This window comes from Protopterus annectens, chromosome 4.part0 (assembly GCF_019279795.1).
Source record: "Protopterus annectens isolate FY-2018-M chromosome 4.part0, PAN1.0, whole genome shotgun sequence".
Lineage (NCBI taxonomy): Eukaryota > Metazoa > Chordata > Ceratodontiformes > Protopteridae > Protopterus > Protopterus annectens.
The window spans coordinates 310822565-310847567 of record NC_056733.1 but is presented as its reverse complement, the minus strand read 5'-3'; the positions used below and the strand labels follow the sequence as shown (position 1 = coordinate 310847567).

The 25003-nt window shown below is 39.3% G+C and overlaps 1 protein-coding gene across 1 annotated transcript in view; it reads right to left on the bottom strand.

The window, feature by feature from the left end:
- The window catches only part of PITPNB (phosphatidylinositol transfer protein beta), an 862947-nt gene that overhangs the window by 566447 nt on the left and 271497 nt on the right, over window positions 1–25003 (bottom strand). The gene's annotated exons all lie outside the window — the stretch shown is intronic.

Below are 25003 nucleotides of genomic sequence, written 5' to 3'. Positions count from 1 at the left end.
AAGTTACCTAATGATAATTTGTAAATCTAAGGAAAGTAATATATATGAGATGGACATTTCTTTAACATATTTTAATTAAAATATAGTCTGTTGAGAAAGGAAAGTCAATTAGAAAATGTCTTTTTGAGACAATCCATCACGGCACAAATGTGATTACTTTAAGGACATTATACAATTCTTCAGATATTGAACTAGTAGTGTAAAATACAGCAGACAGAATTCCCATGCAACTACACAGGAGATTTTGAGGACTGTGATAAATGACCCTAAGACTAGAGCTTAAAGGCTTGTACAGATTTCAGTTAGTTCTCACACTATTTGTCCTCCTCTACATACACTAGTTAGTAAACAAATGCAATCTGAATTTTTCCTCACTTTGGTTTCAACCTACTTATAGGATTATAATGGCTTAAATGCATACATATTCTTTATGCATTATCCAGAAATATTATTGGGTATTCTGTCATGGAAGACTCTGTGTTGGTCAAATATTATGCAAGAATATTAAGCAAGTTTGCAAGCTTCACCAAGTAACTCAGGGATCCCCTTGGCTGAAAGGAATGTAAAGATAATAAGTGAGGATTTAAACATAACTAAAAACAGAGTAAACTGTCTGAATACTGATGTACTGTAGACTAACATAACATTGATATAATGAAGTACTATTAGCCAGGTTTAATAATGCAAATCAATGCCTTGTGTAAACTTTGGGTTCTATTCCAGGCAAGGACTACTGTAGCGATTTACGTGATAAGCTGTTCAGCAAGCTAGTGTTCACACTTAAAACATCTTCTATGCACTTAAATCATTAGGTTGCGACATTATCTGACAATTCTCAAACAAAACCATGAATTCTATCAACTACATCTTTGAAACCGGAAGGGTTGTAAATTTTTGATATACATTTCTAGACTAAGATAAAGCAGACATCAAGGTATAGCAACACCAGAATTAGAAGTACCCTCAGTTTTGTAAACACAGTGGCCTTGTCACTCTGTAAATACTTATAATGCAGTGAAACATGCCAAGGAGAAGAGATGAAAAAGAAAACTGGTCTACCTGCTTCAGCAATTTCTGTACAAACTCCATAATTGAAAAACATAATTTGTGCCCATTGGTCTCTTGGCACTCAGAGTACTACCATTTTTCACAAACAGTCTGTTAGGTCCAGAACTATATGTAAGATGTTATACTTACCTCACTGAGGTAATGTGCTGTCAACTGTCGGCACAATCAAAAAAAAACTTTCAAGTAAATTACAACACAGCTGCCCCAGGTGAACTGTTATATGAGACTTGTGTGCATTTGCATAGAAAGACCAATTTTTAGGAGATCCATCCAGCTTTTAATCCTGCCTTTGAGATCCCTGGAGTTTTGAAGACGTATGAAGTTCATTAAATATCAAAGAATGCACACACACTCCCTTTTAATTCAACTGACGCATCCTCATTGGCACCCCAAGTGAATTCCCTATATTAAACGGAAATATCCAGAACCTTAGAATTAAAATCTACAATGTGCTAGCAATTAATGTCCAGTCTGAATTTCTCTTCTGCTAGTATCTGTTTCTATAAACATACTTGCAAGGGTTAAAGAACTAAAGAATGTTTGGCAGGTAAAGGCAAACATGCAATATTTTCTCACTGTTTAAAATCCAAAAAAGTACTATTAAATCTTTTTGGCAGATACAGAAATTGACCCTAAAGAGCATTTTCTTTATGGTAAATATTCCCCTAAATCATTTGTCAGTAAATGTGAATTTTGGTGGTGACACAGCTTCATTACAATTTTTCACAGGCTGCACTACCAATACAAAGTGGGCACTTGCATGTGAGCCTTAGAGTGAAGGAAGTTCAAAAGGTTCCTCTTCTCTTTCATATCAGACACTTGCATTAATGGCAGATTCCTTCAGTTATTATTTCCAGACTACTGACTTCTGTTTAAGCCTTGCCCTTTAGTAAACCGTGCATTAATAAAAGCTTTAATTTGCCTACATCCGCAATCTCAGCCAAACCACCATATCATGGTTTCAGGACTACTTAGCCAGACACCAACAGGCAATCATGTGGCTTCAAAATCTCTCCCGCTCTTCCCAGTCTCTGTAGAAGTACCTCAAGGCTCCATTCTGGGGCCCCTCCTCTTCAGCCTATTTACTAACAACCTATGCACTGCTACCTCTCATGCTACCTTAGTCCAGAACGCAGATGACTTTACCTCAATATGTATAGCTTCTACACCCAAACACTTACAACTTATAACCCAACAATCTTTCTCAGAAGCAGAATCATGACTAGCAGATGCTCAGCTCATACTTAACCCCAATAAGACAAAGCTTATGCATTTATGCTGCACTAAAATTAACACCCCCTCATCCTTCACAATCACATCATCAAACAATACAATCATTTCTCTTGTGGCACATACCAAGCTCTTGGAGTTATCATGGATAGTAACTTAAAATTTGACATACACATAGCCCAATCAATACAAAAAGTTCATAAGAAACTCGGATCACTTTATAGACACAAACAATTCCTCACTAATAACACCAAGGCCACTATCACTAGAACCCATGTAGTCTCTTCTATTTATACTTCTCCAATACTGACCAACATCAAGACATCAGACCTAGCAAACTCGAAAACTGCAACAATAAAGTTGCAAAGTTTGACAGCAACTCTCACCATTGCCTAGCTCTAAAAAACTGAATTGGCTTGAACTGCCCAACCTTCTGGTTTACAACCAACTAACCATAGTCCAACAATTACTCTGCCAACCAGACAAAATTCCTGCAGTCATTAACATGCTGCAACCATACACTGCTAGCCAAGTGCTTTGTTCTAACAACAAATCTCTACTAAAGATAACCAAAGCTAACAATTCTGTCGGTGAAGCTCTTTACTCCCACTGTATAGCTAAACTGTGGAACTCGCTCCCAACAAACATAAAAACTATCTCCATAATTTCAAAATTCAAACATACACTTATAGCACATCAAACTGAAAATTGTTTATGCCCACTGTAGCAGCCCAGATTAAGATGATGTCTCATCTTTTTTCAGACCCCCTGGTAGACTATCTCAAAACATTTCACTAACATTTATGAGTCATTACAGTTGGAGGAATACTAATTCATATGAAATTACTGTATGCAAACTCTTTTGAATGTATTCTGTTTATTAATACACTGTTACATTATTCTCTGTTCTACAAATAGACTTGGTATTGATACTACAATACCACTACACTAACTTGCATGTGATTTTGTACATTTTGTATAACCATGTATTATCCATTGTAAGCGTCTCTATCATGTTTATTTGTGGAGCTTTACTTCCCAGGCCTCCATTAAAAAAGGACAGCTTGTCCAGTTAGACTTTCCTGGTAAACAAATGTAAAATAAAATAAATAAAAAATAAAACATACGTTTTTATGAATTATTTTATTTATTTATTTATTTCACATTTGTTAACCAGGTTAGTCCAAATGAGTTTGCAAACAAACTCATTTTCAGTGGAGACCCGTGGTGAAAAGCCCCAGCAAACACAAGCAAAAATAAAGTGACAATATACAAATATTAAAATACAAAATAATTGTTAAAAAGAAAAGGTTATTAACTATTTGCATTGCATTAATAGTAAGCAATCCATTTTCAGTGGAGACCCAAGGGAAAGAGCCCCAGCAAATATAAGCAAAGATAAACATACAGGACAAAAACTATGAAAAACACTGCAAATATGAAATTAATTGTAAAGAGAAAAACAAAAGAAAAAAAAATATGAACATGAAGGGTTGCATTGATAGTAGCAGGCTAATATTTACTACATATGAGAGTAAAAACAAAATGATGACCATTGTTCAAAAGAAGGACAATGTATAGACATTGATAGGAAGTGGGGGCGGATAAATAGTGTGGAGAAAGGGAGGGGGCTATAGTAGGGCTATAGTACTAGAGCTGAGAGTTTAGGAGATGAGTTTAAGCAGAAGTTACTAAGAAAGAAAGTTAGAAGATACAACAGGTTATACAGTGGAAGAGACTAAGACTGTGTGTGGTCAATGCAACGGCATAATTTCAAGTGTAATATGTGGGATTTAAGCTCCTTTTTAAAACAGGGAAAGGAAAGGTTGGATCTAATATGGTGAGGGAATTTGTTCCAATTTACTGAGACAAAGTTTGTAAAGTAGTTTGCCAATATTTCTTTTGGGTTTATAAACTGAGAGAAGATGCTGATTAGCACTCTGGAGAGGCAGGGGGGGGGGTAGGGAGTAATATGGGAGAAGAGAAGAGGGCAGGCAGAGGGGTTGTTGAGTATGGAAAAGGTAGTGTGGAGTTGCGATTGTAGGAGAAGGTGCGGAAATTCCAGCCATTGAAGTTTGCTTAGTGAGAGGCAGTGATCTGAAGAGAGTGGTTGGTTTAGAATAAATCTGGCAATTTTGTTGTACATTTGTTCCAGTTTCTGCAGTGAGGTAGTTTGGATATTGGTAAGGATGGGGGAAGCATACAGAGGACTGGGTAAGAGAAATGCCTGTGCAAGAATGCATTTAGTGGCAATAGTGAGGAATTTTTTGTTCCTATAAGTAGTCCAAGTTTTTGGTGTTTTTTTGATGTCCTGTTGTATGTGCAAGTCAAATTTTAGTTGGTCATCAGTTATTACCCTGTGAGGCAAGGGAGATAGTGGTGCCATCAAGGGAGAAAAGAGAAAAGTTGGATTTAAGGTGAGAGAGTGTCTGAGGTAGGAAGAGAAGAAGTTGAGTTTTCTTAGGGTTAAGGATTAGTTGATTGTTCCGAGCCATTTTTCAACAGTAAAGGAAGTTTGTGTTAGTGTGTGTAGTTCAGAGATGGTATTGGAGATAGATAAGAGAGTAGAGTCATCTGCGTATTGTATTAAAGATGACAGACTGCAGGATGAATATAGGTTGTTGGTAAAAATGTTGAAAAGGAGCAGTCCAAGTATGGAGCCTTGGGGTAGTCCTGTTTGAATAGCAAGGAATGGTGAGAAAGCCTGCTGCCATCTAACAGCTTGTTTTCTGCCAGTAAGGTGGGATTGGAACCAGCCAAGAGTAGAAGGAGAGACATTTGGGTCTGAGAGTTTAAGAAGGATGGGATGAGACACAGTGTTGAAGGCTTTAGAGAGATCAAGGAATAGACAGAAGACTAAGAGGTTGTTGTCCCTAGCTTCTGCAACCTTTTGAGTAAAGGATAGTAAGACAGTTGAGGTACAGTGTTTAGGACAGAAACCATGTTGCGAGGGAGTGAGGAGATCTTTGTGAATGAGACATGACAGTAGTTGAGTATGTATACTTTTTTCAAGGATCTTAGAGAGCATTGAGAGAATAGCGATTGGTCTATAGTTAGAGGGTTCAACAGAGTTGCTACCTTTGTGCAGAGGAGTGGTACAGAAGGACTTCCATATTTCTGGTACGGTAGATTACTGAATGTAGAAGTTGATTAAGACAGATACAGGATATGCAATAAGAGTCAACAGCAATTTTCAGAAATTGAGGGGGGAGTTTATCAGTGGAGGGAGAGCAAAGTTTTGGTTTAAGAAGCAGGTATTTAATGTATTTAGTAGAAACAGATTGCAACAAAAAAGGCTGAGAGACAGAGGAGCATAGAGGTTTAGGGGGGAGGTGAAGGTGACATAGAAGAGTTGGCATGAGCAGAGTTACTAGAGGGTAGGAGTTTAGAGATGCTGTCTATGAAGTGTTTGTTGAGTAAGTCTGCAGTTTCAGAGGGACACTGATAAGGGAAAGGGTTAGGGATGGTAGGAAAACCAGTGTAGAGCAGGAAGTTGATAGTAATCCAGAATTTTTGGGGGTCGTTTGGGTGACAGCTTTGAAATTTAGTGAAATATTGGTGTTTATCCAAAATAATAGATGTTTTTACATGATTTCTGAGTTGCTTATAAACCTGGAGAAAGGTGGGAGTTTTAGTGGTTTGCCATTTTTTCCATAGAGCATCTCTTTCATGCATCAAAGCATTAGTAGCTTTAGACAGCCAGGGTGCAACATTAGATCTGGTTCTGATTTTGCGAGTTGGGGCAAGAGAGTTTAGGACATCAAGGAAAATGTGACTGAATTTAGTAACAGCATCACTGAGTGGGAGAGTTTTTAGGGCAGTATTCCAAATGACGTGTCACATAAAACCCAAAGACCAAACTTAAACTGAAGTTTGTATGGGTCTCCTGCTCCCTTGAGCACATTTTTGCATTGACCCAAGGTGGGACATCATTATACTCCATTTATATATCAAATATGATTAAAATATATATCCCTAATTGTAAGAATATTAAAATATTCTTAACTGCAAACTTCGGTGAAAACGATAAATAAATTTGCAAACAAAGAAATTAGTCAAGCAACTTAGTGTTTGGAAGCACACAAAAGAAATTCACTTAGTATGGTATAAAGCCACTCAAGATGAAAAATCATGCCACAGACATTTTCTTGCAGGTGACAGCTCTGCCTGCTTCAGAAAGTAGGTTTGACAACTGATATTTGCAAGTAACTGACTGACTGTTATGTTAGTATAGGTATCTTCACTGAGCAACATCTTGGTTTTCTTACAGAAAAGGTACTACTGATATACAACAGCCAGACAAAACCTAAACAGGGAAAACGGAAGGTAGGGAAAATAAACTCACAGCAAAGGACTCAAAGTTCAGCTGGTGTAGTGAACGCTCACATCTGCTTAACTTTGCTTCAAGGATCACTCTGCAAACAATCTACCACTTACGTAGAATCCCAAAGAGTATCCCACAAAATCCATGGGGCAGCAGTAAACTAAAGACATACGGAGAGATGCAGAACTAACCGCTCAAAAGCACAACTCTCTCAAAAAAGGCTCTGCTTCGAGTAGATCGGCAGACTATAATACTTTAATACTTGAAAAAAACAGGAAGGCATAAACAAATTGCTGTAGAACTAAAGTCCATTGTGATAACATTCTTGAACAAGGGTTGGTCACCTTACACCACAGCACTGGTTTGTGGACAACTGTCATTTTGTACAAAATACAATGCAGTATGCTTGAAAAGCATCTGCAATGCCACAACACTATCAGCAATAAATAACTGGAATTGTTGTTTTCCATCTTTAACTCAAGTATTGTCCAATAGTAGAAATATAAATGGCAGTAAGCAAGAAGTCAACAGAAAAAAATATCTTTTCTATTACTCGGCATCACAGCAGAATGGAGAGAAGTAAATTAACTGGTCAAAAGAAAACTGTAGAAATGCATTTTGTAAGAAAACTACAGCTTGTTCTGTAAGACATCCAGCATTTGTGAAAAAAAACTGCCTTCCCAATCCTTGAAGGGGTTATGAAGGTACCCCTGGTGAGCAGCCAAACCATGCAAGTTTTTTTTTCACATGCAATTATGAGATGCAGACTATGTGTTACTGCATTTACAGATTCACTTGGATAATGTTAGGAAGAGTTCTAGAAACTCTACCTAAAGAAATATGACAAACGAAAATATAAATTATAAAACAGTCACTACCACACCCAACTATTCCTGTAAACAATCAAGCTGCCTCTTTACCACTCCCTGTGAAAGGAATAGTAACAATCTGAAATGTCCAGACCTGCTAGAACAAATTTCAAAATATGGAGACTGAAAGGCCAAAAGAAGAGACTTACATATATTCCCTTTTCTCTGAGGTAGGTGATCTCGGAGTTCGTACATTTAAGTTTGGGGGGGGGTATGGGTGGTGTACAGGCGACCTTCCCCCCTGCAAAAAGAAGTTTAAAGGACAACTTTTGAGATTCATTTTTTTTTTTTTTTTGCTTTTAGGCAGTCAGCATTTTGAGTACTGACATTTCAATAGACAGCCAGAAGCATCACTGTACCATCAGGATTTACGATGCTCTGCTACCCTATCCAGTATGATAATGGTAGCTAAACAGACAGAACAGGGAATATGGAGAAAAAAGACCAGACATCATTCACTGCCATACTGCTGTTGTGATGTTAACAACTCCACAAAGACGGCTAAGCCACAACCCTGTTGTGTGAGAGGGCGCAGCCAAATGAAGCTATAAAATTTCAGTCACCATTCATACAAATTAGCCATCGCCCTCTTCTCATCCTGTAATTAGAACATTATCCTTGTAAAAAGCTAATCCATCCTGCTGCTCTGACAGAGGGAGAAACGGACTTAAAAAGCCCAAGATCACCATACAAAGATTCTCTCCCCCACACAGTAGCAGAACAGATGTCAAAAAAAATAGGCACTATGTAGCACACTTTTTCCAATACTAAATTATCTTTGAGGAGGATTTCTGCAGTGTGGTTAAGTTTTAAAACAGAGTCTGCTGATATCCTTATTTTCTCAATTTCCTTTGGCTCCTATACACATTGTGACATCACATTTTAAAAACAGGAAAGCACATTCAACACCCTTCATTAAACTAATGCAAAAAAGAAAACACACACAAACACACAAACACACACACACACACACACAAACACACAAACACACAAACACACAAACACACAAGCACACACACAAGCACACACAAACATTATGTACTCGTCTTGAATTGGAAAATGCGAGGGTATACAAACACAAATGGATAGTAGGGGTCAAAAAGCACCTATTGGTGGAAGACGTCCTTACAGCTAAACCGATATGGCAAATATATTCAGATGTTATAGCTGATGTCAGAGGGCTTCCACAGTAGTCAACTGTTGAGAGCAATCTCAACCAGTAAAAAAGTAGACATATTGGGAGGCAAGGATGCATTTAAAGTCCTGAGGCACCAAAGTGCCAAAGGAGGCCCTATTTATTTGAGAATTCAATTCTGGAATCTAAACAATAATGCCTAGTTAAGATTTATGTAAAAACCACACTACTCTCCTTAAAGTACTATGGCAGGTACCAATGATTTGCCTACTGATACAGTAAGAATGGCCTTCTGCAGCCTACCATAGCAGAAGAGAATAGCAATGGAGACATGCCCTTGAGATAAAAGTTGGGTGGCTGCAAAACTTCAGTCTTTCACTTGCATAATCCTGCAGCTAAGGCTTCTGAAGTTCCTCTAATAAAGACCATGTCTTCAGGCTCCTAATCTGCAATATGATTTTGGGATCACAAACCTTTGTACCTTGTTCAGTATTGGCAGACTCATGTTTCGACTTAATTGTCAGTTGGGTTGAGGCTCCTGAGCACTACAGCAACCAATTTCTTTCACTTGTCACCAGGAGTCAACAAAATAGATATGCAAGCATCTAAAGAAGATGATTAAGGAAAAGCCTGGAAATTATTGGCTCTGAAACTTTTTTTGTTATATATTTTGACCTCTTCTGAGTAAGCTTGCATACTTTTCCAGATTTTCAGGTTGAAATTAATATTTCTTTTTATAGACATTTTCTCTAGATATCGAAGCATTTTTTGTTCACCAAGAAAGGAAATCTGAGCCATTCTGTCTGTGGATTTTTATTTTTCTTTATTTTGTAGTGTTAAAAAACTTTGACACCATGTGATATGTTGTTGAGAGATCGAGGAGAATCAGAATTGAGTAACACTGTCAATCTCTTGGCATAAGAAGATCATTTACTACCTTAACCTGAATCATTGTTATTCACAATAGAAACGCATATTGATAATGAGTCCGGAAACTGATCTGATATTCCAGTAGTTCGAAAATGAGAAGACTGATATGTGGTAATTGTAGAGCACTGGGCTATGTACTGCTGCGATCACTGAGACAGTAAGACAGGATCTCTTACCAAGTCAGAGTTTTTTTTTTTTACAGGCAGTTGTAATGTGAAGTCCAGTGTGTATAGTCTAGTCTTTAGTTCTCAGAGCCCATGACCTGAGCCAACTAAAACTCCTACACAATTACATGCACTGATTTATGGGCTAAGAAAAATAAAATCGAATTTTCATTAACAGAAATTCTGTGAATTATGCCAATGACAATACATAATTTCTACATAATTTCTAGCCAGTACTGTGATTCCATTATTTTATTTAGTTCATTGCTACATAAACCATATTAAAACACTTTCTAAGTACAAAAATGCTGAGCAAACCAAACTTACAGTTCCATGGTAAACAAATATAGACATGCAAGATTCATTTTGGGACTACTCAGTGCAGCAGTAAATCATAACATCTGGGAATACGTCATCTGATTCTGTATCTTCTGCAACCAGAAGCCGCAAAACCAGTAACCTCTTTTCTTCCATGAAGAGATCTTCTGTGTATGTTTGTCTTTTGTATCCCACATTCATGCACATTATTTTCAGGGTTTTTTTTCTCACTGCTTTGAGTGTCACACATCTCTCATTCACTTGAGGAAAATGTTATTGTTCAGTTAGTTATTTTTTTATCTTTCTGCATTTATCACTGGATCAAGAAGTCAGTCCAACTTTCTGAATAACTACAGGGAATAAATCAGACAGTAATGTAAATGTGGTAGACAGACACCTGTAATGATTTTCTTAAAACTATGCTTGATCATAGCTCTGGTGGTACGGAGCCTCAACCAACATTGGTACTGACAGTTAAATTGCAACATGAACCTGTCAATACTGACCAAGGTGCAAAGGTTTGAGATCCTCAAAATCACATGTTCAGGAGCCTGAGGAGATGGTCTTTCTTATTCCACTCCATTTTGTTACAGTTCACTGCTATATAAACCAAACACCTCCTTTCCAAAATCAGTGCAGACAAAAAAAATATGGACACACACTTGACTGCAACATGTCATTGCCTGTTCCTCACAAAGATCATTGGTCATAGTTTGTCAATGAACTCCATTTCCTTGGGAGGTATAAAAAGACTAGAATACCAACGGAAGTATGTCTGGAAGGGTTGAATTGTCTGGACATTATCTTCATTTACTGTCTGGATGAACACATCCTGACATAATAGCTTTGGATTTTTATTTAGTCACTAAGCCAACATATTGGAATGATCTGCACCTTAGTTTTCTGAATATATGGAGAGGGTAGTGTCCAGTCTCACTTTATTCAGTCCTGAGCAGCAGGAGCTAATAAATCTCTATTTCCTGAAGTCTTCTAAGCCTAGAAATCATTTGCTTCTTAAGAGCTTTTATAAAGAATTCTCTACTGAAAACACACTTTATATGATTTGCAATATCTCGCAAAATGAAAATGGGTGCAAAAACATGTAAAATAAAAAAGTTGTTTGACAGGGGATTATACACAATATTAGCATCAAAGGTCTCATCATGCCAGTTTTTATTACAGCCTTTTTTAACAAATGGTACTTTATATGCCAACAAGTCCTAATGTTATGGTCAAACACTGTTATACCTCTGTAAGCATGCAAACCAGCCTCAAGGTTGCAGTGGAAGAAGTAGGATTTCTTTTTCTGAGGTTTCCAGTGATGTGCAACAAAAGAGCTAGTAAACTTTTGTTTGTGCTGTTACACAGCATTTGAAAAGCATGCACATTTTTTCACAATATTTAAAATATATATATTAATCCAAAAAAGTGCACATAAGATGGTGAGTACAAGTGCCAAAACTCTGTGATTTAAAGTTGATTATAAGAAGATATATTTTGTTCAACTTTAGTTCACACAACGTTTATGATATTAATCCAGATATGAAGATACTGCTAAGATAATTGCTTTACAAAGTTATATTTCAGAACGTCTTCCTACTGCCCACAATGTTTTAATGTCATTCTTTTATTAACACCTACAGTCTGCATATGCTGTCCCCAACATCATACTCCAGTTTTTCATTATTAATGTAAATATGGAAAATATGCTCTACTCTTCATAAGTTTTTGCAAATATTCTTTAATTCCTCCAGTCTTGTGCATCCGTTACTGGCCATTTCATTGTTTAGGCTTATCAGATCATTATGACTTGAAAACACCACTTTGCTGCTGTAGTTTTATGCATGTATCTGTACCAGGATTTAAACTTTTGAAAACACGGACAAGTGTATTCATCTCAGGAGTACAGGAGTGACACCTTTTGATATGAGTAAATTCTTATAGGATACAGAGGAACTCTAATTCCATGATTATTCTGTTTCTAGAAAGCAATGTCTCAATTCATGTTCCTTCTCCCACCCAGAATGTGGGGTGCTTCTTGGGCCCACTGCTGTTAAATCTATATAGGCTGTCCACGATGATATAGGGAGTTACAGCTTTGAGGCAAACTGAAAAAATGAACAAGCTATGGAAATGGGTCAAGATTGAAGTATGCTGTGATACGCATAAGGGTTTGAAGAAAATGCAGAAATAGAAAAACAGAAGGCCAATGTGAATATATGTAGGAACGAGAGAGTAGCAGCGAGAATTAGCTAAGATATTATATGGAAGTGATAGAAAGGAGGGGAGGAAAGGTATAGGTACAAGGAAGCTAGCAGAATGGCAATGAAGTATGGTAACAGCAGTAAATGAAAGGTAGTCTAATCTAAAGGGAGCTCACCAAAGGATCTGAAAAGGGGACTAAAAAAATGTGATGCAGATCACAAAATGCAAGGAACAAAGAGTCACAGAATAAATCTTTCACCTCACTTGAAGATGGAGGAGAAATTGGTGTACAAGGAGGAAGTAGCAGATAAGTGAGATGTCATAGACACCAGGACAGAGAAAGGCGAGGGAACTGACTGCATTAAGGAAGATACAAAAGAGGGACTAGAAAAGCTGACTCTCAGGGTACTCTAATACCTGTCAAGCTGGGTCTCCTAACAGAAATCTGTAACAAATTACTGGCCAGTGAAGAAGTCTTTCAGCCGTGAGGAATAATACATGCCAAGGCAGCTAGTATATCTGAAGACCTGCATAAGGAGAGCAAAAAAGAAAACTCTGGGCAACAACAAGCATGTAGCCCAATAGGAAAGGTACAGATGGAACACAAATGGAAAAGTTTACTTTTCTAGAGGACAACAATCACCAGAATAACCCATAATGCTTAATGGCAAGAAAGAAAGATCAAACAAATGTGTTCCAGTTTTATGACTTCAGTTACAGCAGTACTTAACAATGGATTACTGGTTGATGTGATATACCTGGAATTCACAAAGTTCTTTGAATCAGCCCAATACCAGCAGCTGTTAGGACAACTACAGGGACCTCAAATGATGAACTGCACTGCTGCACATGTGATGGGTAGGGCACTGAAGGTTGTGGTGAAAGGGATGATGTTATGTTTAAGTGACATGACTACTGAAATAACACTTTAGGTGGGCCAGGACCAAGAACTCCTCGGTGTGTTTAATAAGCATCTAAAGTAACAGAGAATGGGAACAGTCTTTTCAGCAAAAAAAAAAAAAAAAAAGGATGGAAATAAGTTTTCAGACAGATTTGGAAAGATCAACTAAGGGGGCAGACAGTCATTAGTTGCTTTTCCACCATTTTATATGGGGTCAGGGTGTCATATCAGTTGCAGTCACCCCTCTTGATTCATGCAATTCTCCAACCTACTTTCTTTTCTTTTGCTACCACTTTATGCAGCTGACCATCACCTGTCAATCGTTCCTCCCCTTGTTCACCAGACCCACCTTAGCCTACTTCAACCAAAACCTAATCCATATCCAAGGCAGTGAACAGGCTGAGGATGCTGATATAGCATCACACTGCTGCAGGGGAGTGTGTCCTAACCACCTCGCACCCCAAGGCAACCATGTCTCCTCCGCAAATACTACCTTTGGAAGGGGCATGTATGATTCTATGCATGCTCAACCTCAAATGAAAGTACAGTTTTGTACCTACCATAAATGTAGATGTTCGAGTGTTCACCCTGCTGCAGTCATCACACTTGGGTTATCCTGCCATCAAGCGGTCCCGCAGTCGGCCTGAGTTCCAAAGTCTTGATCTGGCGTCGGTTTCTGTTGCTTCCACCCTGACGTCAGTGCGGCAGGGGTATATAAGAGGCATCCGACGCCATTTTCTTCAGTTTTTTCTTGCCCCAGATGTCAGGTGCCCCCAATAGGTAGGCAATACATATTGATATATATCTATAGATATATATATATATATATATATATATATATATATATATATATATAATATATATATATATATATATATATATATATATATATATATATATATATATATATATATATGTATATATATATATATATATATATATATATATATATATATATATACATATATATATATATATATATATATATATGTATATATGTATATATATATATATATATATATATATATATATATATATATATATATATATATATATGTGTATATATATATATATATATATATATATATATATATATATATATATATATATATGTATATATATATATATATATATATATATATATGTATATATATATATATATATATATATATATATATATTATATATATATATATATATACAAGCAAAAATGAAACAATACTTTCAGTCACAAGCAAATACACCACAGAGGTTGTATAGGATAGAAAGGTCTGGATAAGTCCAGCTAGTTCAAAGGGGATGGAGGGAGGGTAACCTGGACTGCAGCAGGGTGAACACTCGACAGACCTCCCAACCGTTCCGAATTACTCGGTTTTTACCGAGTTTTGGGGTCCAAATGAAGGGGTGCCACGATTCCAGAGTGGCACCCTTCATTTCCGATTTTTTTTTTTTGCTTTTTTGAAATTTTCGCGCCGTCAGAGCTGACGTCATCACGTGCGCAATGACGTCAGCTCCGTCAGGCTACCAGCCAGTTGGAATTGAGCTCAAGGAGCTCACATCATCATTTCCGGCTGGCTGAATTGAATTGCAAGCTGGCGGGAATGGGGAACTGCTCGAACAACACTGAAACAGCAGTTCGCCGAGCGGGCGGAGTTTGTGAGCAGGGATTAAGCTGGGAGAGTTTGTCCCGAAGAGGTGTTTTTTGCGTGGATTACCATTTCGCTTATCTGGTACTGTTTGATTAACGGGGAAGCTTTTAATATACTTTTTTTTCCTCAGCAACTTTTATTTATAAATTGATTCCTGTCATTTTAATTGTGCTGTCTAGTGTTTTTTTTTTTTTCTACCCTGTATTACCTTCGCACGTTCCTGCCTTTTTTAGTACTATTCTGGATCTTTAAGTCTTTTAGTGTGCGACTTGCTGTATGCCTGGTTGGGCCCGGCTCTTTCTATTTGATCTGTGAGTTTTATGGAGCTTTCTTTTCCATAGGGGCTTAAGGGTCATGTTGTTGCGCCTATATCAGTGTTTTCCCTACTAACTGAATGTAGTGCTTTATTTGTAAATTGGGAAGCTTTGATGGCTTTTAATGAGCATTTCTGGAATATTTTTCTTTAGCCCATTCCATTGTTGTATGTGTTAAATATATCTATTTGGCGATTTGAAATTTGCACGTGGATATGATTGCTTTTGATATGTGTTGTATCAGATTACGATCTAAGGCCTATGGTAGTTCTAATGTAACTGATACATATTTTGTGTATTTTTAGAGTTGTAGTGTATAAGACACTTTACTTAGTCTTTGAAAGGTTTTGTGAGGTACTGTAGTCTAATGCGTTTTGCACTACTAAGTTTGATTTTGTTAGGCTGGTTGAGTGATCAAGTTGTACTAACGCATATTGAGTGGTATTGCACGCTCTCCTTTGGCTCCAGCAGGTTATAGGAAGAACGTGTACTCATTCTGAGTAGAAGGGCACGCATGATCAAATTGCCCAAGTAGCTGTAATGTAGCATATAGCTGTGGTTGTTGAAAGTGATAGGCACCCTCTTTCAAATGTTTTAAAAGTCATGCTAGTAAGACTTTTAACAGATGGTTTGTATTTTGAATTGTGCATAATGCTAAATAGAATGGTGTAATAAAGCTTGTCTATTCCTAGCTGCACAGTAGATGCAGATTTTAAGTAATAGTAGAAATGTCAACAGGAGTAGGGCTTAGGCTATTGTTGAGAACAGCTCTTAAAGCCTTGCATATTAAAAAGAAAAGGGTCATGGCTACTGTTGATGTGATGACCATATGGTTAGTTAGCTTAAGTTAATTACCCGGTACCAATGTCTGCACTTTGGAAATATTTTCTTGGGTGGCGAAAGCCAGGGTACCTTTTTGGCTAGGCTTGTATAGGCCCTAGGGCCAATAGCCTAGTACCTACCTATGAACTACTCAGGGCAGAGTTATTAATGGCAGCAATGACGGAGGAGGAACGGGAACTACTCTGTGAGTCCGTGTACACTTTAGGCTGTGGATGTAACAGTGTGAAGTGGTACATACAACAGATGAAAGTAATAGATGTGATGTGATGTCTGGAATAAATAATTAGTAACTGCATTGTTCAGGGTTTTTTTTTTTTTTTTTTTTTTTTTTTTTACAGCTTGTTAACCCAGATTGGCTATACTTCTAGAACTTGTTGTTTCCTTGTGATAGTCCATCAGGCAGAAAAGGAGAGACACACCTTGACATATAAATAATGTTTAATCTGTGTATCTCCAAATTCTCCATAAAAGTATAAAATTTAATGTTCTTAAGTCCTGAACTGTGTAAATGATCCTGTCCTCTATCTGTCCAAAAACAAATGTCTTACATTTACTTTATTTTCACTTTTTGTTTTATGTTATTTGAGTCTTTTACAATTACTCAGTTCTAAGCATTTCTTTCATTCATATAGTCCGTGTATTTTTGTGTACTCTTCACATATTACTTTGCCTAATCATGTATAGTCCACTTGTCAATGACTGTCTACTGCATTTTTTGTAATCATGTCTATTATATCTTTTTCCCCATTTTTTTTAAATAATTGAGATTTGTCTGTTGCTTTTTGCTGTAAGCAGATCTTTTCCTCTTAGGCCTCCACTAACAGTGGGCCATGATAAGAGGATGTTTAAAATTGCAAGACTCCTAGGACAAGTGTGGAATAATACTGACACAATGCTATAGTGAATGTGTGCCAACAGTTGAAAGGTATGCTCTGAGCTTTGTCCAGATTTTTTTTGTACTAAGAGTTGAGAGAGCTATGATGAGAAGTAAGAACATTTCTTTTGTGCTAAGAGTTTAGAGCTATGATAAGAAGTGAGCACACAGTTTGTATTCCCCCATTATTGTTTTAGTGCTAACAGTTCAGAGATATGGTGAGTGAGAAGTGAGAACTGAATTTGTATTCCCCCATTATTGGCTTTGTTGTTTGTCCGTGTTTTTTGTGTTGAGGTTAAGAGCTATGTTGAGAAGTGAGAAATGAATTCACTAAATGATGGCTATTAAGTTTCAGTCTTCCTATTTTTCAGGCTGATTTGGCATAGTGGTATGTTCTGACTGTAGTGCATAGAGTCCTGGGTTCAAAACCTGCCAGTGAAATGCAGGATGGTAACACATTTTATTCTAGTGAATTTACAAAATTATACAAGCAATGTTTAAAATGTGTCCCTGGTTTTTGACCTTTTGTCCCCCTCCCCTCCAAAAAAATGAAATTGAAAATAAGTGAGAGACGCTGTGCAAGATGCCTATGGCTTACACTACTGTCATTCTATTTATAGTGTGGGTGTGGAAGCAGACTTTTATGATGGAAAAGTTCTGAATTGGGCAGTTTTGTCATTATCGGTTCATGTGTTTTTGTTTCATTGCCTACAGTACAGATTACTGGTAAAATGTTCAAACAATAAATTTAAAATGTGCTCTAACATGTGTGTTGTATTATACAAGGAATATAATTTAATAAAGTCAGGAAGGTGTATAAAGAATAGAACACATGTATGTTTCTTGTTTTGTGTGCAAGGGGCCAATGATTTGAAAACAGCCCAAAGGTAATCTTTATCCACCACTGACCAGATGCATTTTCTTTGGATGTGGTGTGGGTTTCAATGCTGTTTCAATGAATGTGAGTTTCAAGGACAAAGAAGTTTTAATGTCAAGCCTATTTTCATTGTGAGACAGTAACAGTATTGCTTTGTTTACCAGATGTCTTTTAGTGTTTCTGCATTGTTGTGCTGTAAAATGTAAAAATAAAATCCAAATCATTGTAGAAGTAAAGCAGTACTATGCATGCATTAGTGTTTATGGTAAATGGGGTGAAATAGCCGGGTAACGGGACATTGGAATGGCTGCAGGGGGACTCTGGTGCCATGTTTTGGTTGTCTGTTCTTCAGTTTGCGTTCGAAAGTTGGTATCCCACAATTCCATTGGAGTGGGTGGGGTTACATAAGTATATATGCAAATTAGATGTTAATCAGCGTACAGATTTGTACCTATTTTTCATGGGCCTTGTCCAGATTTTTGATGTTTCCAGGTTGAGAGGTATGACACTTGAACATCTACATTTATGGTAGGTACAAAACTGTACTATGTTCATCGTGTTACCCTGCTGCAGCCATCACACTTGGGTTGAATCCCAAAGCTAAGGATGGGTGGTGGAGTTAAACAGGGTTAGAAGAAGCTAGTAGGCCCTGCAAAACTGCAGTGGCAAAGCCAGCTCTAGTCTTAGAATGTAGAAGTAATAGTGTTTGGTGAAGGTGTGCACTGAACTCCAAGTTGCAGATTCCAGAATATCCTTGGTTGGTACCCCCCCTGAGAAAGGCTGCTGATGTAGCTGTGGCCCTGGTGGAGTGGGGCCTAATGCTAGTAGGTACCGGTTTCCCATGTTGTGTGTAGCAGAAACGTATGCAATGACCTATCCATTTTGAAATGGTCTGTTTTGAGATAGCTTTTCCTTGTGTTCCTGCAGCATAGGCTACAAAGAGCTGGTCAGAGTTTCTGAAAGCCTTGGTTTTATCCAAGTAGTAACGCAATTGTCTGTGAATGTCCAAAGAGTGCAGGAGTCTCCTTTGTTCTGGGGATTTGGGGAAAAAGGTGGGCAAATGAATGGTTTGGTTTAGGGCCACACTGGATACCACTTTTGGCATAAAGGAAGGTTTAGTTCGCAAAGAGACTCTGTCAATGAAAAATGAGGAAAGGCTCCACTGCCATTAGTGCCTGTAGCTCTGAGACTCTTCTAGCTGAAGTTATTGCTAGCAGCAGGGCAGTTTTCCATGAAAGAAACTTTAAATCAGCTGAGAAAGCTGGTTCAAAGGGCGGCAGTGTAAGTTTTTCCAGAGCAAAGTTGAGATCCCAAGTAGGTGTTGGTGGTCTCCTGGGCGGTCTTATGTTCTTAGCCCCTCTGAGGTACTGCCTTAGGAGTGGATGTGAAAATAAAGGAGGATCCGTGTTGTAATGAGCTGAAATTGTTGAGATGTGGATTCTAATAGATGAAAAAGAAAGTCCTTTGTGTAACATCTCAGTCAGATATTGTAGAATCTGAGGAATGTTTGGGACAAGGAGATTTTGGCCTTTAGCCTGGTTCCAGGCACAAAATCTTTTCCATTTGTCTGAATAGGTTTCCCTGGTGCTGGGCCTCCTGGCCTCCAGAATGACATCCACAACAGCTTTGGATAGTGGTGTTATTTGACTGTTTAGGTAATTTGCCATGCAGCCAGGTTTAAAGTCTTGAGCTGGCTGTGTAGAATTTGATTGTCTCGCTGGGTGAGCAGGTGAGGAATTTGTGGTAAAATCCATGGTGGGCCGTGGGTCATGTTCTTTAGAATTGGATACCAGTACTGGCATGGTCAGTCTGGTGCAATGAGTATCATTTGTAGCCTCTCTAATCTGACTTTCAGCAGCACCTTTGCTAGAAGAGGCAGTGGAGGAAAGGCATACACTGTTAATGTTTTCCAACTGAATGAGAGGGTGTCCACTTTCCAAGCTTGTGGGTGGAATGTCCTTGTACAAAATCTTTGAAGTTGGTAGTTTTGGGGGTTGGCAAACAGATCTATGTCTGGGCGTTCCCTTTTTGAGTTATCATTGCAAATACTTGTGGATCCAGTTTCCACTTGTGGGGATCCATGATGTTTCTGCTTAGGTCGTCTGCCAATGTGTTTTTCTTTCCTGGCAGGAATTGTGCTTGTAGTTGAACTTGAGAAGACAGGGCTGTGTTCCACAATGTCATTGCTTGCCTGCATAGAGGGTAGGAATGTGTGCCCCCTTGCTTGTTGATGTACCACATTACTGTGGTATTGTCCGGCTGTATCAGTAGTTGTTCTGGGTGTAAGAGGTCCTTGAAAGCTGTTAGGGCATTCTGTACTGCTACCATTTCCTTTTGATTGATATGCAGATGCCTTTGATCTGTATTCCATTTTCCCTGAATGCACTGTCCTGCCATGTGTGCTCCCCAGGCATAGTCCGATGCATCTGTTGTCATAGTTTGCCTGGCTGTGGGTAATGTGAAAGGCTGACCCTTGTTGAGGTGACATGCCTGTGCCCACCATAGAAACTCCTGTTGAAGGCAGGGAATGAGTGGAATCATTGTTTCCAAACTGTGGCTGTGCTGAGTCCATACGCTTTTCAGGTACCACTGTAATTTCCTCATATGCAGTTTTGCAAATGGTATTAGTAGTATGCAAGATGCCATGAATCCCAAGGCCTGCAGAATTTTTCTTGTAGGGAGTTGGGTCTTCGTTGCCATTATTTTGAAGTACTGAGTCAGCTGTTGTTGCTTGTCTGTCGTGAGATAAGCCATCTGGGCCGTTGTATTCAAGCTGGCACCCAGGAATATTATGTTTTGTGAGGGCACTAGTTTTGATTTATTTTCATTTACTGTGTACCCTAGGAAACTTAGAAGGTGCTTGACAAATGCCAGATGTTTTAAAAGAATATCCTTGCTTTCTGCTTGAATAAGGCAGTCATCCAGGTATGGGTATATCTGAATTCCTCTTTGTCTGCAGTATGCAATTACTGGTGCCAGGCATTTTGTGAAGACCCTGGGTGCAGTAGATAAGCCAAAGGGTAGTGCAGAGAATCGATAATGGGTTGAACCTGCAATGAGGTGGAGGTATCTTCTACAATTTTGTCTGATAGGGACATGCAGGTATGCCTCCTTGAGATCCAACGTTACTAGCCAAGCTTTCTTGCCTAGCATGGGAAGAAGCTGCTGTAGTGTTAGCATCTTGAATTTTGGTACTTGCAGATAGGTGTTCAGAATTGAAAGATCCAGAATGGGTCTCCATGTTTTGTCCTTTCTGGGGACTAGAAAGTCTTGAGTAAAAGCCTTGTCCTTGCTCCTGTGTAGGTACCTGTTGAATGGCTCTCATGTCCATGAGGGCTGTAATTTGTTTTTGTGCCTCTGCCCATTGATTTGGTGGCAGGTTTGGCATTCCTTTAATCCTTGGCAAGGTATGAAAGTGGAATCTGTATCCTTGTGATACAATGTTTAGGACCCATTTGTCTTTTGTGATGATGTGCCAATTGTCTGCAAAAAGTGCTAATTTTCCTCTCAAGGGAGCTGCCAAGAGAGATTTGCTTGGTAGTTGGAGGGTTGAGTCATTGTGTTTGTCTTCTGCTGGCTCGGGACCTGTCTTCACCTCTTTTCTGGGTTGTGGGCCCCCCCCCCATTGGCGAGGTTTGTAAGGGCCTTGTGACTGACCTCTGCCCCTTGGGCATCTGTATTTGCCCCTCTGTGGTCTGTCAGAAGCCGGAAAGGACCAGTCTTTTGTTGGCCAATTTCTGCTGAAACAAGGGGGTTGTACCTGTAAGAAATCCTTGACCATCTGCATAGACTTTGCCTTATCCTCCATTTTCTTTAAAACCTCTTCTGCTTTGACATCAAATAAAACATCCTGCTGTAAAGGTGCATCCAATAATTTTGCTTTAACATGATCAGGTAGAGTTTGTTCTTTTAACCAAGCATTGTCTGCATATGCCAGACCCAGTAACAGCTGCTCTACAAGAAGCTTCCAATGAATCAAATCCACATTGTAAAGTATGTTTTCCCACCTGTTCAGCTGCATGCAACAGATCCTGCATTTCTTTGAATTCAGCCTGTTCAGAATGTGTGCTCAGTTTTAGTTTTAATTGAGACATTGGGTATTGCTGATATTTCAGCATGTGGCACTGACAATTTAATGCTCTCATAGCCAGAGTAGCTGAGGTGTACATCTTCTTTCCCCATCTATCTAGGGCTCTGGAATCCCTTTCAGAGGGTACAGGATTTTTCGCTATAGACGCTTTAGCCCCTTTGGAACCCTGGGAGATTGTTTCTGGGTCAGCCAGAGGGCTTTTATAAAGGAATTTGTGTGTGTCAGGTACTCTGTAGCATCTGTCTGGATTGGCTGGAGCAGGAGGAAGGGAGTCTGGATTTAGGCTAGACTCAAAGTAAACATCATCCACAATATCTAAAACTGGAGGGATAGCAAGTGGTCTGTGCTGGGGTAGTAAAAGAAACTCTCTGAGCCTTTTCTTAGAATCAGAGTAGTCCTGGCCTTCCCAGTGGAAATGTTCCCTCATGGTATGTAAAGTTTCCCCGAAGGAGTAGTCTTCAGGGGGAGATGCTGAGGGAATAGAGTCTTCCGCATCAGAATCTTCATAAGGGGGAATAGCGTAATCCTGTTTCTCAGAAGAATCTGAGGAAATAGAAACCTGGTCAGAGGAAGCATAGTCCTCCTTGTCTAGGCCTTTTATCAGGAGGGGGATGGGAACCCCTGATTAGGGAAATCAAATCTTCAGCCATCTTAAGCATCTGTTTCTTAGGCATTGGGCCTGGAACAGGAGACTGATGTACAGTTTTGCTTAGCATAAGATTTAATGGCGAGTGTAGTCGGTCTGAAGACACCTTCTGAAACCGAAGGCATTTCTAATGCACCAGGATCACACTCTGCTCCGGTGTCAGAAGGGCCTAATGAAGATGGTGGAGACAGCCTAGTACACTCCGCTTGAGAATCCAAAGCTGTCTGGGGTTCCATTTCTGCGGTCGTCAGGGGCTGCGTAGGCACCTCACTGAAAACCGGAGAACCGGCGACAGGCCCAGCAGAGGCCTCGGAGTCTGGCTTAGTTCTAGGCTGCCTGTCCTTATCCTTGCGTTTTTTAAGCATGCAGGTCGTCGGCTGCTCCGACGGTATGATATAATTACATTTCCTACCAAAGTAATGTCGTGCGAAGTCAAAACGGCATTTGATAGTTTGTTTATTAAACCTAGCACAAAACCGACAACCTGTGACGTCGTGGTCTGGGCCTAGGCAACGAATACAATAAGAATGGAAGTCCTTATGAGGTATTTGCTTCCCACAAGAAATGCAATTGTTAACTTTTTCTGACATTGGATTCAGGCAAGAAAAGGTTCCCCAATGGGGTACTTAGCTTTATTGAAGACTTCGGACTGAAATTCGATTCGAAAATCTCAGGTGTTGGCCGACCGGCACTTGCGAACTGCTTCTGCTTCGGGCACCGCGAGACAAGAAAGACTGAAGAAAATGGTGTCGGATGCCTCTTACATACCCCTGGCGCACTGACATCAGGGAGGAAGTGACAGTAACCGACGCCAGACCAAGACTTTGGAACTCAGGCCGACTGCAGGACCGCCTGATGGCAGGATAACCCAAGTGTGATGAGTGCAACAGGGTAACACGATGAACATGTGACATAATGCTTGCAGAGTGAAGCCCACTGGGCTCTTAATACAGCTACTAAAACAAGCCTATGCTGCCCCCCCCCCCCCACCTGGGATAGGCAAGACAGTATTGGCTGCTCACGCTCATCTGCCTTCCCATCTGGTCCCTTCTGTAATCATGTCACTACTTCATGCATTTGCTGGGGCACAGTAGACTCTATTAGCAATCATCAACAGCTATGTCCAACTGCTGCAGGTTTTCTGTCATGCAATCAGTTTCCTAGCTAGACATTCTTGTCCTCTCTTACCTTCTTCCTGCCTCTCTCAAATTGGCTTTAACAAATCTTTCACTTTCTTACATATGTGACCAAACCACTGTAATATGTTCTCCTCTCTACAACTGAGGACACTTTGGTTTCCACTCTGATGCCTTCATTTTCTGTCTGTCTCACACTATACATCCCACCACCTGTCTCAGGCACTTCATCTCAATCACCTCTAACTTTCTCAACTGCTCTGTTCCTCAATTGCTCTGTCTTCGTTGCCCATATTTCTATGCCATACAGAAGCAGCAGTTACACCACTGTTTTTTTTTTTTTTTTTGCCACCCCTACACACTTCCTGCCAGTTGGCTGCAGCACCTCTGATTCTAGAGTTGACCTCAGTCAACCTTTCCCATTTAAGTCATATATTCCTTATAGTTGAAGCTGTTAACATGTCCTACAATTTCCCTTCCACCCTCGGGTTTCACCTTCTCCCGAGCCCCCCTGTCGCACCCATTACCACTGTCTTGGCTGACCTGTGTTTCAACCTATGTACCTTCAGTTCTGCATTCCACTGTCCTATTTGCCGAAGATCCTTTTACATGTCGGCTTAGAGGGGCCACATTATCAGTGTACAGCAACTTTGTTCAGCTATCCTCAGTGATCCATTTTATGAAAGTGACAGTTAACATCATGGCAGAAAAAATGGAAAATATTGCATCTGGCCCACAGTGACCCTTGTGTGAAGCATCAGCTAGGAGGAGTGGAACTGATGGCTACATGACAGAAAAATGATCAGGGGTGTTGATCCCTCCTGTAATAAACCTGGATTTACATTCTCATAATTAAGGATTACAACAAACCTTGAACTGGTTGACCTCATAAAACCAATAGATGGAATCCTGCAGTGTATTCTAACTGAGAGACTGCGTAATCTCAGGAAATATACAAGCCAAAATGAATTAAATAGGATTTGTAATGGTCATGCCCACTAGAAAAAAAAAAGCGTTTCTGTTTCAATTACAGGGATCAGGATTGAAGTTGCTGCTATTGTCTCTTCAAAAGCAGAGATTTTAGTTGCCGATTTCCCAGACTGGTAGCTGGGTGGAAATACAGCAAAAGCAACAAGCAGCATTATGGGGTGTATTCTCAGAAGGATAAACTCAAAAATCAAAAATGCAATACTCCATCCTCCAGTGTTGTGGTCAGGCCACATTTTGAATACTACATGCAATTTTGCGGGGCTCATAAGGCGTGGAACATAAGGCTGCTGGAGGTAGTCGATATAACAGCTAACAAAGCAGTGCATGGAATGGGGGAGAAACCATATGATCAAAGGCTAGAAGATGCATCACTTCTCACTAAAAATAAAAAAATGACACAAAGCACATAATGCTGGTGCTTAAGAACATGTCAATAGTTAC